Source organism: Meles meles, chromosome 16, assembly GCF_922984935.1.
Source record: "Meles meles chromosome 16, mMelMel3.1 paternal haplotype, whole genome shotgun sequence".
Classification (NCBI taxonomy): domain Eukaryota; kingdom Metazoa; phylum Chordata; class Mammalia; order Carnivora; family Mustelidae; genus Meles; species Meles meles.
In genome coordinates, this window is record NC_060081.1 from 39,861,472 (window position 1) to 39,872,937 (window position 11,466).

Genomic DNA, 11,466 nt, shown 5'->3' on the forward strand with positions numbered 1-11,466 from the left:
CTTGGCCCGCTGTGTTGGGCTGCTGCAAGGTAACCAGGGTCCTGATAGACCCACAGAGGGGGTCAGGGGCAGTTTGCATTGTATCAGCTCAGCTGGTACAATGCGACCTGTCCCAGACTAACCTGCCTTTATGGCTTCGTGCGGGATTGGCCGCAGGAGTGACTGCACAAGGTTCCAGCTTCCCAAGATGGAAGTGAAGCTGCGGTCCTCACGCTAGGAAGGTGGGTGAGGGCCCCAGATGCTCACACCCTACAGGCTCTGGATTTGACGCTCAGGGAGGTGAGTGTGGAGTTCAAGACCATTTTACCCAGAACTCAGGGAACAGGGGAGACCCCATGGACCCATGGGTTCCAGAAACTATCCTCTTGGAGCTCTCAGGGGTAACTTTCATGCCCTGAGTGCAGGAAGCCCATCTCCACTGTTCCTTGGGTTTCCAGGAGGAGGGAGTGGCCTGCCCCTGTACCCAAGAGGCAAGGCCCGCACCTGACATCTCCTGCCAGGGATCCACCCTTTTGCCCTCTGCCAGCACAAATCACCTTTGAGTTTCCGGCAAACCTCATTTACAGAGTGAGCAGGTGGCTCGAGATGCGAGAGCACAGGTTCAGGTCCAGGAGCTCTGCTGAAATCCTGCAGGGTTATGTAAAGCCTTACATAAACATTGAACTACATATTTTCAGGAAAATAAAGTTACACACATGTTTCAGGCAAGGCCTTTCTGATTTCAAAATTCATGTTATTTCTTGTCTGTCGTGAAGTTTTATTTTTCCTTTCCCCGGGACCCTGTATCAGGGCTTGAAATGGGAGCAGAATCACCTTAGTTGATAACGAGTAAGGGGCAATGAAAAGGACTGTGACTTCGTGAGTGAGTGAGGCTGGTCGCAGTCCAGGAGCTGCTGTAGCTCAGCAGGGCCTCAGTGGGGAAGAGAAAGAGGGTGCCGAGTGGGATGAGTGAGGACAACGTGGAACCTGTGGGCCCAGTCTCCCTCTGTCTGCATGGTCACAGGTGACCCGCAGGAGATGAGACCGCCCTTCAGCACGTAACTTGTTCCAAGCATCTCAGGCTGGGCTCTCCAGAAGCAGACTGAGACAGCTGGGGATGGCAGATAGAAGAGGCCGCGGATGTATGGGGGATCAGCCCTCGTGGAAGGAAGAAGGCGGAGGTACTGCAGGAGTTGCCACCCCAGATGCAGCCCCCACAAAGCTGCAGCAAGCCCCAGGGCAGGGTGCTGGAGAGGAGGATTGCCCATCATCCTGCCGTGCCTGGACAGCTGCAGCTCAGTCACTGGGTGGCTGCTCCCCCAGGACAGCATGACTTCAGCCCAGGCAGCTCCCTGAGGCAGTCCCTGAAGTTGCTAATGACTGGAGGCAGTCTGCTGCCCTGTCTGTTGCCTCCATTCCCTACCCCCGGAGGTCAGCCCTGCTCTGAGGGGCATGCACAGAATGTGCCCTGTGGGTACCACCGAGCGCACGGCGTGGGTCCCTGACCCTGGCTGCCTGAAGGAGGGGGTCTGGTGGGAACTGCCCCCACTCACCAGCCAGCCCTGAATGCCAGGGACACCGACCTCAGAGCGCCCACCTGCCCTCTCAGCTCAGGTCCAGTGGTTGATGCTCTGGGTGCCGGGTGGTACATGGAGGGACAATGAGTGGAGGGCCCGGTGGCTGGTGACTCAGGCCACAGCAAACTCCCTGCACCTGTATTCCCCACAGACTCCTTCTGAGGCTCAGCGGCAACTCTTGGAGGAGCCGCCCTCACTTTGCAGCTTCCTTCCACATCCCCACAGGGCTCCAGTGGCTGTGGAGTTTGCCATCCCGCCCGCCCCCCCACCTCGCCCCCAACCCCCCGGCCATCGGACCATCCGGTGAATGGAGTCTCACATGTTTATTGGCCATTGAGTACCTTACAGTTTTCTTGTTGATTTGGAGAAATGAATTATACCCTCTAGAATCAGAGTATTTTCTAGGGTCTTGAGCAGCAATATTGAATAGAAATATAATGCTGGCCGCATATATAAGTTTTCTAGTAGCCAAACTTAGTTTCCACTGATTCCTAACTTACTACCAATCCTGATGGGATGAAAAACTGTACGTTAATGATTTTCAGCATCCGTTAAATTAATTTTTCCCCATGACTGAGTTATACTGATAGCGTCTCTTTTTTAAATCAAGCCTTCTTTGCTCGGATAAATATAACACATTCTTAACTAAATTCCACTCCCGGATTTTATTTGCTAACAATCTGCTTGAGGTTATTATGTCTTTTTATTAATTGAAATGGACCTCAATTTATTTATTTTTGCTATTTGTTTTGGAACTAGGGTAATGCTAGACTCACAATGTTTTTTTTTTTTTAAGATTTTATTTATTTATTTGACAGACAAAGATCACAAGTAGGCAGAGAGGCAGGCAGAGAGAGAGGAGGAAGCAGGCTCCCCGCTCAGCAGAGAGCCCGACTCGGGACTTGATCCCAGGATCCCGGGATCATGACCTGAGCCAAAGTCAGAGACCTTAACCCACTGAGCCACCCAGGCGCCCCTAGACTCACAATGCTATAACCTTCTGTTTTCCGAGTATTTTGGAGTGGTTCATGAAACACAGGAATGAAATATGTTGTGCAGATTTAGTAGAAGGCTTTCAGTATAACTCAGGGCCTCGTGATTTTTAGGCATTAATCTTGGGCCTCTTTTATCAGTCAGGGCTCAGACAGAGAAGTAGGACTAACAGGAGATGTGTATCAAGAGACTCACTGCAAGAAACGGGTGGAGGTTGTTCTAGAGGCCTGTTGGGCAAGTCCCCAGTCACAGGGTGGATGTCAGGAAGGGCGTGCTCCAGCACTACTGAAGCTGGTGCCCACCAGCAGAACTCCTCTACGGAGATCTCTTTCCTTCAGGCTTTCAACCCACTGAATCAGGTAAACCCAGACCTGCTCAGATGATCTCCCTTTCTTCAAGTCAGCTAAGAACTTTAATCACAATACAAAATACCGTCCCAGCAACACCTATATAGGTTAGTGTGTGGATAACTGAGGACTGGAGCCCAGGCAAGATGACACATAAAAAAGGACCATCACAGCTTCTGTTACAATGTCATTGATTATTGATTCTTTTTCCTACTCCTGACTTGAATAAAAATCAGTAATACACACACATCACACACATGTACATTTTGTGTCCTTTTTTTTTTTTTTCAGCCAGTTGCCTGGATTTGGGGGCCATGCAGTTTTTATCCACCCTTCTTTTGTGTTTTTATATTCAGATCAGTTGTTAACCTCTCATTTGACTGCCACTATTTCAATTTGTGTGAACTTAGAGCCACTTGTAGTAGCAAGAGCTTCACCGCCTGCAAATGCCCAAGTAGTGAGGGTTGAAGAGAGTTGAAGAGAACTTTCTGGCAAAGCTGAACCCCTTCTCCGCACTCCGGCCCACCCAGTCCCCAAACACATCCTCGGAGAAGGACCAGAGTGACCTAACATTCATATCTGCTTCACTCTCAGACCCCTTACCCACCACCAGGACCCCTTCATGATAGGGGAGGGGAGGGTGAGTTTAAATGAGGTGGCCTGGAAGAAGAGGTTGACCCATTCCAGAATCACCTTGAGTCAAAAACAAAACAAAACAAAACCATTTAGTGGATATGAATCCAATACTTACTGTTTATTGTAATTTTTATATAAACAGCAGTTTCCAGGCCCCTGATCTGGAGTCCCAGCTGGGTGGTAATAAGTCTTTCGATTTTTTGATTAATTACTTCCAGTGCACTTAGAACCTCAGAAATTCTACTTCTGACCCAAACTCTCAACATGGAAAATTTTATTCTTTTCTCCCCAACCCCTCCCCAACTTTATCCTGCATCTGCTCAACAGAAACTTCCTTTCCCTAATCAGACAGAAGGGAAAGAGGCAATCCTTGGGAGGGATTCCCAAATCCTTTCTGATTTTGTGGCAGAGAGGGGCATTCTCAAATACAGTTTTCTGTAATATGTCCACTATTAGGCTTGACTCACATTCTCCTCCCTGGCTGTTTTGGGTGCTTTTCTTATTTTTTCTTGTTCTTCCTGGAATTCCCTTTCCTACTTTCTCCAAGCGTGGAAATAGAAACCAGTGAAATCTGGTCGATTCTTTTCTTCTGACCACGTAGTTGTTAGGAACAGATTGCTGTTAGAGGGACATTCATGCCTTTTCCTCTGGCAAGTATGTTCTGTTCTTCGGTTGTTTTCAAATTTGGGGAGGTATTAGAGATTTTTAGAACATGACTTTTCACATCCTTCCCTTAGGCTGCTTTGTTAAGCGAAATGTTAGCCTTACAGAGTATGAGACATGTATTTTCTTTTTTTTTTTTTTTAAGATTTTATTTATTTATTTGACAGAGAGAGAGATAGAGCACAAGCAGGGGGAGCAGCAGGCAGAGGGAAAGGGAGAAGCAGACTTCCTGTGGAGCAGGGAGCCTAATGTGATGCTCGATCCCAGAACCCTGGGATCATGACCTGAGCCGAAGGCAGATGCCTAACCAACTGAGCCACCCAGGTGCCCCGAGACTTCTAGAAATTAATTTCTAACATCCCTTGCTTTAAAATCTGAAGTGTGGGTTTTTTTGTGTTTTTACTTATTTGCTCATAATTTCATTGTGTTTAGAGAGGGCTTGCTCTGAGCTAGTTTAATACCACCATCTTACCTCAACAGCGCTATTTGTTCAGAAATTCAAGACTCTTCACCCCTTCCTTGCTCCAGCCAACATTTGGACATTTCCACCAGGATGTGCACAGCTCACCCCAGACCCTCCACTTTCTGAGACACTGCCCTTGCAGAAAAATTACCATCTGCTATTTCTCTCTCTTGACCCAGGGCCTGACAAACAAGAGATGCTTGGTAAATATTTAATTACGTCATGTTTTTATTGCTGCATAACTAACTACTCCAAAACTCTGTTGCTTAAAAACAATAAAGCCTTACTATCTGGCAGTTTCTCTGGCTTAAGAATTCAGAAGCAACTGAGCTGGGTGGTTCTGATTTGGGATCTTTGATTAGTTGCACTAAAGAAGCAGGTCAGGGCCTCAGTCTTCTGAAAGCTTGGCTGAGGCCAGAGGGTAGGTTTCCAGATGGCTTGCTCCCATGCTGCTGGTTTTGTGAGGAGGCCTCTGTTCTTCCTGGGTGGGCCTCTCCATGGGCTGCTTGGGTGGCCTCACAACATGGTGGCCCACTTCCCCTCAAGTGAGCAATCTAAGAGAGACCGAGGCAGAAGACACTTGTCTTTTATCACCTACGATTGGAATTCCACACCACGAGTTCCACTGCATCCTACTGTGGTCAGCTCTGTTCAGTGTGAGAGGCAAACACATGAAGACAACACCAGGAGATAAGGGCCATGAGGGGGTCATTTTGGAAGTTGGCCACTTCCGCAAGTAAGAGTTGATTAGTAGATGGGCTAGAAAATAAGTGTTCTGCATTGACACATAATTGTCAATCAGCTTCAGAAAACCTTTCCCTTTTTCATACTTGGCTACTTGGAGCAGAAGGTTATGATGCAGATAAATACATAAATGTTTTAAAAGTATGTATCAATAAAGTGTTAAGAGTTAAACATTGGGGCACCTGGGTAACCCAGTGTGTTGAGGGACCACACTAAAATGTCTTTCATTAAGCAAGAGGCAACATTTTAGATGCAGGGAATTTTTAATTATTTATTATTTTTTTTAATGCAGGGAATTTTAATTAAATTGGCATAGGTAAGAGAAAAAAGTGGACACTGCCAGCTTATCTTCCACCCTTGCCTTTATCAGGCTAATGAACACAACCTGAAACACAGCTGAGTCTTGCTGGTTCTGAGACAGTGAAGGGATTTCCTCAGTATTTAAATATATTAATATAACCAGTTATATAAATCTAAATACAAAACCAGCCTCCTATAAGTTTAGAGATGGCATTTACCACCTCTGTGAGAAGCTGAACATTACTAATCAATTCTGACCATACTTTTAGAAGGGGAAAACTGAGAGCACTTGCTGAACCAGAATGACTATTAAGGTTCAAAAGCTGATCATATTCACTTAACCACAAGCCAATCTTACTTAAATCAGGACTGTCCAAAAGAAATATTCTATCAGCCATTCATGATCTGAATTCTGGTGTATGAGATCAACTGAACACCTAAAAAAAGTCATGAGACATTTTTGTTTTGCAATAAGTAAGGCGATGGCCAACTATTACTCCTTAGTAGATTTTTTTGAGATAAGCTATCAAGTCTGTTCTTTCCCCTGTCTTCTTGATGCCAGGGAAGATCGTTTGTGTCCCAGGATGTACTTCTTGGGATTCTCCAAATACTCCATCAGTGTCTCCTCTCCCCAGGTGATGCCTTTATTCTTTATCCAGGGGCCTGGCCTGTCTTTCAGCCAAATAAACCATGGAGATTTGGCCCAGTCTTGTGCTTGCCTCCCTTTTCCACGGTATGGCACTGGGCACACTTCTAAACAAAAATCTTCTTGCCCTTCTCAACATCACCCTTTTTAAAATCGCTCTTTCGTCGCGAGCGAAACAAAGGTGCCATTCACAAGCCAGACGTCCCGCTCTCTAACACTTATTAGTCTTTTTATTTTTTTTTAATATTTTATTTATTTGACAGAGAGAAATCACAACTAGGCAGAGAGGCAGGCAGATAGAGAGGAGGAAGCAGGCTCCCCACAGAGCAGAGAGCCTGACGTGGGGCTCGATCCCAGGACCCTGGGATCATGACCCGAGCTGAAGGCAGAGGCCCCAACCCACTGAGCCACCCAGGTGCCCCGCTTATTAGTCTTTTTAAAATAAGCATTTATACAACAAATATATCTGGATCTGGCTCCTCACATTAAAGAAATGTAATTTAATTTACTTGATTCCTCTCTTCTCTTTCCACCTTTCCACAATCAGTGTTATCTTTAGATAGTAATCAAAAAAAAAAAAATCACAGATGCCCATAGAGCTCTCAGGTGCTCTCCCATCTCAGACTGCCTGCCCACGACAATCCACTTCTCACTAAGACAAGCAACCCCAGGCTCTCCTTCCGTCTACATCCCTCCCCATCTCCTAACTGTCCCTGTGTGTCCAGGGCACCCACTTTCATACTGCACCTGTGGGAGTGGAGTGAGTTAGGCAGAATCTGAGATTGGCCAGGACTCTACCAACGTGCACAGAGAAATGTAGCTTCACACATGATTTTCTATTTTCCTCACTTTAGCCCACCCGGCACCCACCCCCAGCCACCATGCCTGTCTTTGGAAAAGCTGCCTAGAATGGTTAATTTCATGGGTCAGCCTGACTGGGTCATGGAGTGTCCGGATATTCGGTGAAACCTTATCTCTGGGTGTGTCTGGATGAGACTAGCATTTGAGTTGGTGCACTGAGTGAAGCAGATGATCCTCCCCGATGTGGTGAGCATCACCCAATCTGTTGAGGGCTGGATAGAACAAAAAGATGGAGGAAGGGAGAATTCACTGCCCACTTGACTATTGACTATTGAGAAGACATTAGTCTTCTCCTGCCCTTGGACTGGGACTTCCACCGTGGTGCTCCTGGTTCTCAGGAGTTTGGACTCAAACTGGAACTATGTCACTGGCTTTCCTGGACCTCCAGCTTGCAGATGGACGTCATGAGGGTTCTCAGCCTTCCTAAGAGCATGAGCCTATTTCTTACCATAAAGCTCTCTCCTTTCTACACTGTACTGTTGGCTCTGTTTCTCTGGAGAACCCTGACAAACACACTGCTTTAATTTATTGTTTGTTTTCCCTTGGATGTCCCAGGACTATGTTCCTTCTTCTCCTTCAAAGAGGAGTTACACAGCAGAGACAGAAATCTCTGCCTGCCCTGGATGCAGCTGGGAGCCCTTTCTGCTGCTTGGGTTATTTCTCAGGCTGGAAGTCCTGTAACTTTCAGGTTGTGCCATTCGGGAGTTACTATTCTACAGTTACTGTTCTACACTGTTCTACAGTGTTCTACAGCTCCCTCCTCTACGCATGGCCCATCACTATGCATTTTCTTTCCTCTTGGAAGGAGTTAGTGACAAGTCAGTGAATTTCTCATTTCACTCCCTCCATCTTGTTCTCTTTCCTGGAGGCTTTGACTTGGGCATAGCAGGCTTTCAGACACTTCACCTTGGCTCTATCACACCCGCCCCCTGCGCCCCTGGAGGCCACGCCTGCCCGTTGTTCTTGAGCCTCCAGCTGCATCTGTGGCCGGGACCCCCACACTGCACCTGCTAGGATGCCAGGCTCTGGGGTCCCATCCCGACACCTTGCTCAGGCCCCCATCCACAGGCTCTGGGCCCCTTGTAGCCTTCTTCCTCCTGTCCTGCCTTGTGTCCTGCCTTTCTCCAAGTAGCCCGCAGTTGTTCTCATGAGAAATCCCAATGCCCTCCCCATGTTGGCAGGTGACTCCTGGATTAGTGGCTGCAGCCATCGCCCCGGCCTCTCTCCTTGCTGCTCCTCACTCCCACACCTGGGCCTAAAAAAGTTCCCTGGGCGTGCTTGCTCAGCTCTGGGCCTGCGCACCTCTGGCTGCCCCTCCTGTTCCTCCACCACCTGCCACAATGGCATCTGCTTCTCCCTCCAGCACAAGTGACCAGTCCGTTGTGAACTGGCCTGGCCATATGCCCAAACTCCCTGGGACACTGAACGTACGTGGGCGCTGCATCTGGTGCCTAATTCCAGTTTCTGGTGTGTGGTAGGTTCTCAAAAATAGTTGTTGATGTAATACATTGCGGGCTTTTTGGTATGGGCAAAGTTTCGTGGCTGGGTGTCTGGCCCGTGAAGTTTGAAAATCACAGTTCTTATTTTTTTTTATCTGATAATTCTGCTGTAAGTTTGTAGATAAAAATGAAAGTATGTATGTCAGTAGACTATAAAATATTTGGGTATTGACTCTTACAACTAAAAAATTTCAAAGTAAATATTTTAAATTCCAAATAATATCCTGGATTTGTGGGTTTATGTGTTGCTCTAAGACAGGTAATGTTGCATGTTTTGCTTTTTGCCACATTTATAGTTAAGGTTGATATTTAAGCCTCATCAAATGTTAACAGCCTGAGTAATTTACTATTTCTCTTATAGAAATAATTGTGTAAAGCATTATGTGTTTGTTGTAAGAAAAAAAAAAACTAAAACAATGCAGAAAACTCAAAGAATGAAATGAAATGAAATACCACCATCCAGAATAGTTTTCTTTTATTTTTTTATTAAAATATAATTAACATATAATAACATATTTATTAACATATAATTATTTGTTTCAGAGGTACAGGTCTGTGAATCATCAGTCTTACACAATTCACAGCACTCACCATAGCACATACCCTCCCCTATATCCATGCCCCAGTCACCCCATCCCTCCCACAGCCCTCCCCTCTAGCAATTCTCAGTTTGTTTCCTGAGATTAAGATTCTCTTATAGTTTGTCTCCCTCTCTGATTTCATCTTGTTTCATTTTTCCTTCCTTCTCCTATGATCCTCTGTCTTCTCAAATTCCTCATATCAGTGAGATCGTATGATAATTATTTTTCTCTGATTGACTTATCTAGCTTAGCATAATACCTTTTTTTAATTTCTTAAAGATTTATTTATTTCTTTTATAGAGAGCACACATGAGTGGGGTGTTCGGGGAGAGGAAAGGGCAGAGGGAGAGGATCTCAAGCGGACTCCCCACTAAGCAGGGAGCCTGACATGGGGCTCAATCCCAGAACCCTGGGATCATGACCTGAGCTGAAATCAGGAGTCCCATGCTTTACCTAAAGTCTGAGTCACCCAGGCATCCCCAGACATAGTTTTCTAAACATCCCTCTACACATAGACTATTTTACATAAATATTTTTGCTCAATAATATATTGAAATCTATCTCCTTATAAAAATGATATCCTGGTTTTACTCCATAGACCAAGAAATACCTTGGGAAGCATCTCTTATTTCACCTGCTTCTCCTGCTTTTTTCTTAAATTCCTTAAAATCAGAGTCCAGATTTACAGGGAAATCGAACTTCTCCAATCAAAAGGTATTCCTCCCCCTTTCCCTCTCCCCTCCCTTCCTTCCCTTTCTTCCTTTTTTCATTTTTATTTCTAAGTAGACTCCATGCCCAAGGCTGGGCTCAAACTCACAACACTGAAATCAAGAGTCCAAGGCTCTGCAGACTGAGCCACCCAGGCAATTCCCCCCTTTTAAAAAGATTTTATTTTTAAGTAATCTCTACACCCAAGGCGGAACCACAACTCACAACTCATGAGATCAAGAGCTGCTTCCTCTTCCAACTGAGCCTGCCAGGCGCCCCCTCTTGTCAATTTCTATCCCTTAGAGAGCTCAAGGATCGGGTTCAGAAGCAGGGTAAACCCTGGTCCCAAGACCTTGCCCTGTTGCTTATTCCCTGTCCCAGCTGGGAGCCCCCGAGGGGCCCAAGTGTGCTGCCTGGCAGTTGGCCCCAGCTCCCCCTTTCCGCCGTTCACATCCAGTCACCAAGCCTAGCAGACCGGGTCTCCTAAACTGTTCCTGGCTCTCTTTTCTCCTCTTCCTGCAACCACTGGCTTAGTCAAGGTCATCTCTTATAGTCTGATGAAACTGCCCTCCTCCAGGTTCCCACCCCCACCTTTGTGTCCCTCCACACTCTGTCAGAGCTGCTGGAGGGGTCTGCACGAAGGTGCCCCCAATGGTGACTGCTTAGAATGCATCCCTTCTGTCTTTCGCTCCTCAGGAGGATGGGCTTCCCTGTGCTCCAGGCTCTGCCACCCACAGCTCACACTCAGGCCAGAGGACAGGCATGCAGCTTCTTGCACGCACCAAGAAGAACTGAAGGCATGTGCAGGATGTGGGTATGCCCAACTCTGATCCAGCAGAGCCTGTGACAAGCTATAGGGAAGAGAAGAAAGCAGATACACAAGAAATGAAGGTCTCCATTCCTTAGCCTTCTTAGAACTCATAGTATTCCCTGGTGTCCCTGGGAGTACTTGGAGCCACTGGCTTATCCAAGCACTGGAGGGGAAGTCTGAGTCTGGGTCAGTATAGCTGCCACATAACAGAATGCCGCCAAGTGTCCCCTAAACGGGTTTGGGTGGCTGGAAGAGGGAGACCTTTATGGGTCAGATTTACTAGAAATGGAGAAAGGAAAACACTAACAGAGTGTTAAATTGTCAGATGTTCCAAAAATATTTATGCTAAGCCTCAGATCTTTGTGTGTCGTGGAATGACTATTGGTATTCCTGGTTTTTAGCAGTTGGCATGATTTTAATTATGGTGATGGCAAACACAACGTGCTGTGTCTTTTGAAATCACTTTCCTGGGGCTCCTGGGTGGCTCAGTTGGTTAAGCATCTGCCTTCGGCTCAAGTCATGATCTCAAGGTCCTGGGATCGAGCTCCGTTTGAGGCTCCCTGCTCCATGGGGAGCCTGTTTTTCCCTCTCCCTTGCCTACCAATCCTCCTACTTGGACACTTTCTCTTTCTCAAATAAATAAATTAAAAAATTTTTT

General features: G+C 46.5%; 1 pseudogene; it reads right to left on the reverse strand.

Annotated features, from left to right (window-relative positions):
- Positions 1-6,131: 6,131 nt before the first annotated feature.
- LOC123926605 lies at positions 6,132-6,536 on the reverse strand (annotated as a pseudogene).
- Between the last annotated feature and the right edge of the window lie 4,930 nt (positions 6,537-11,466).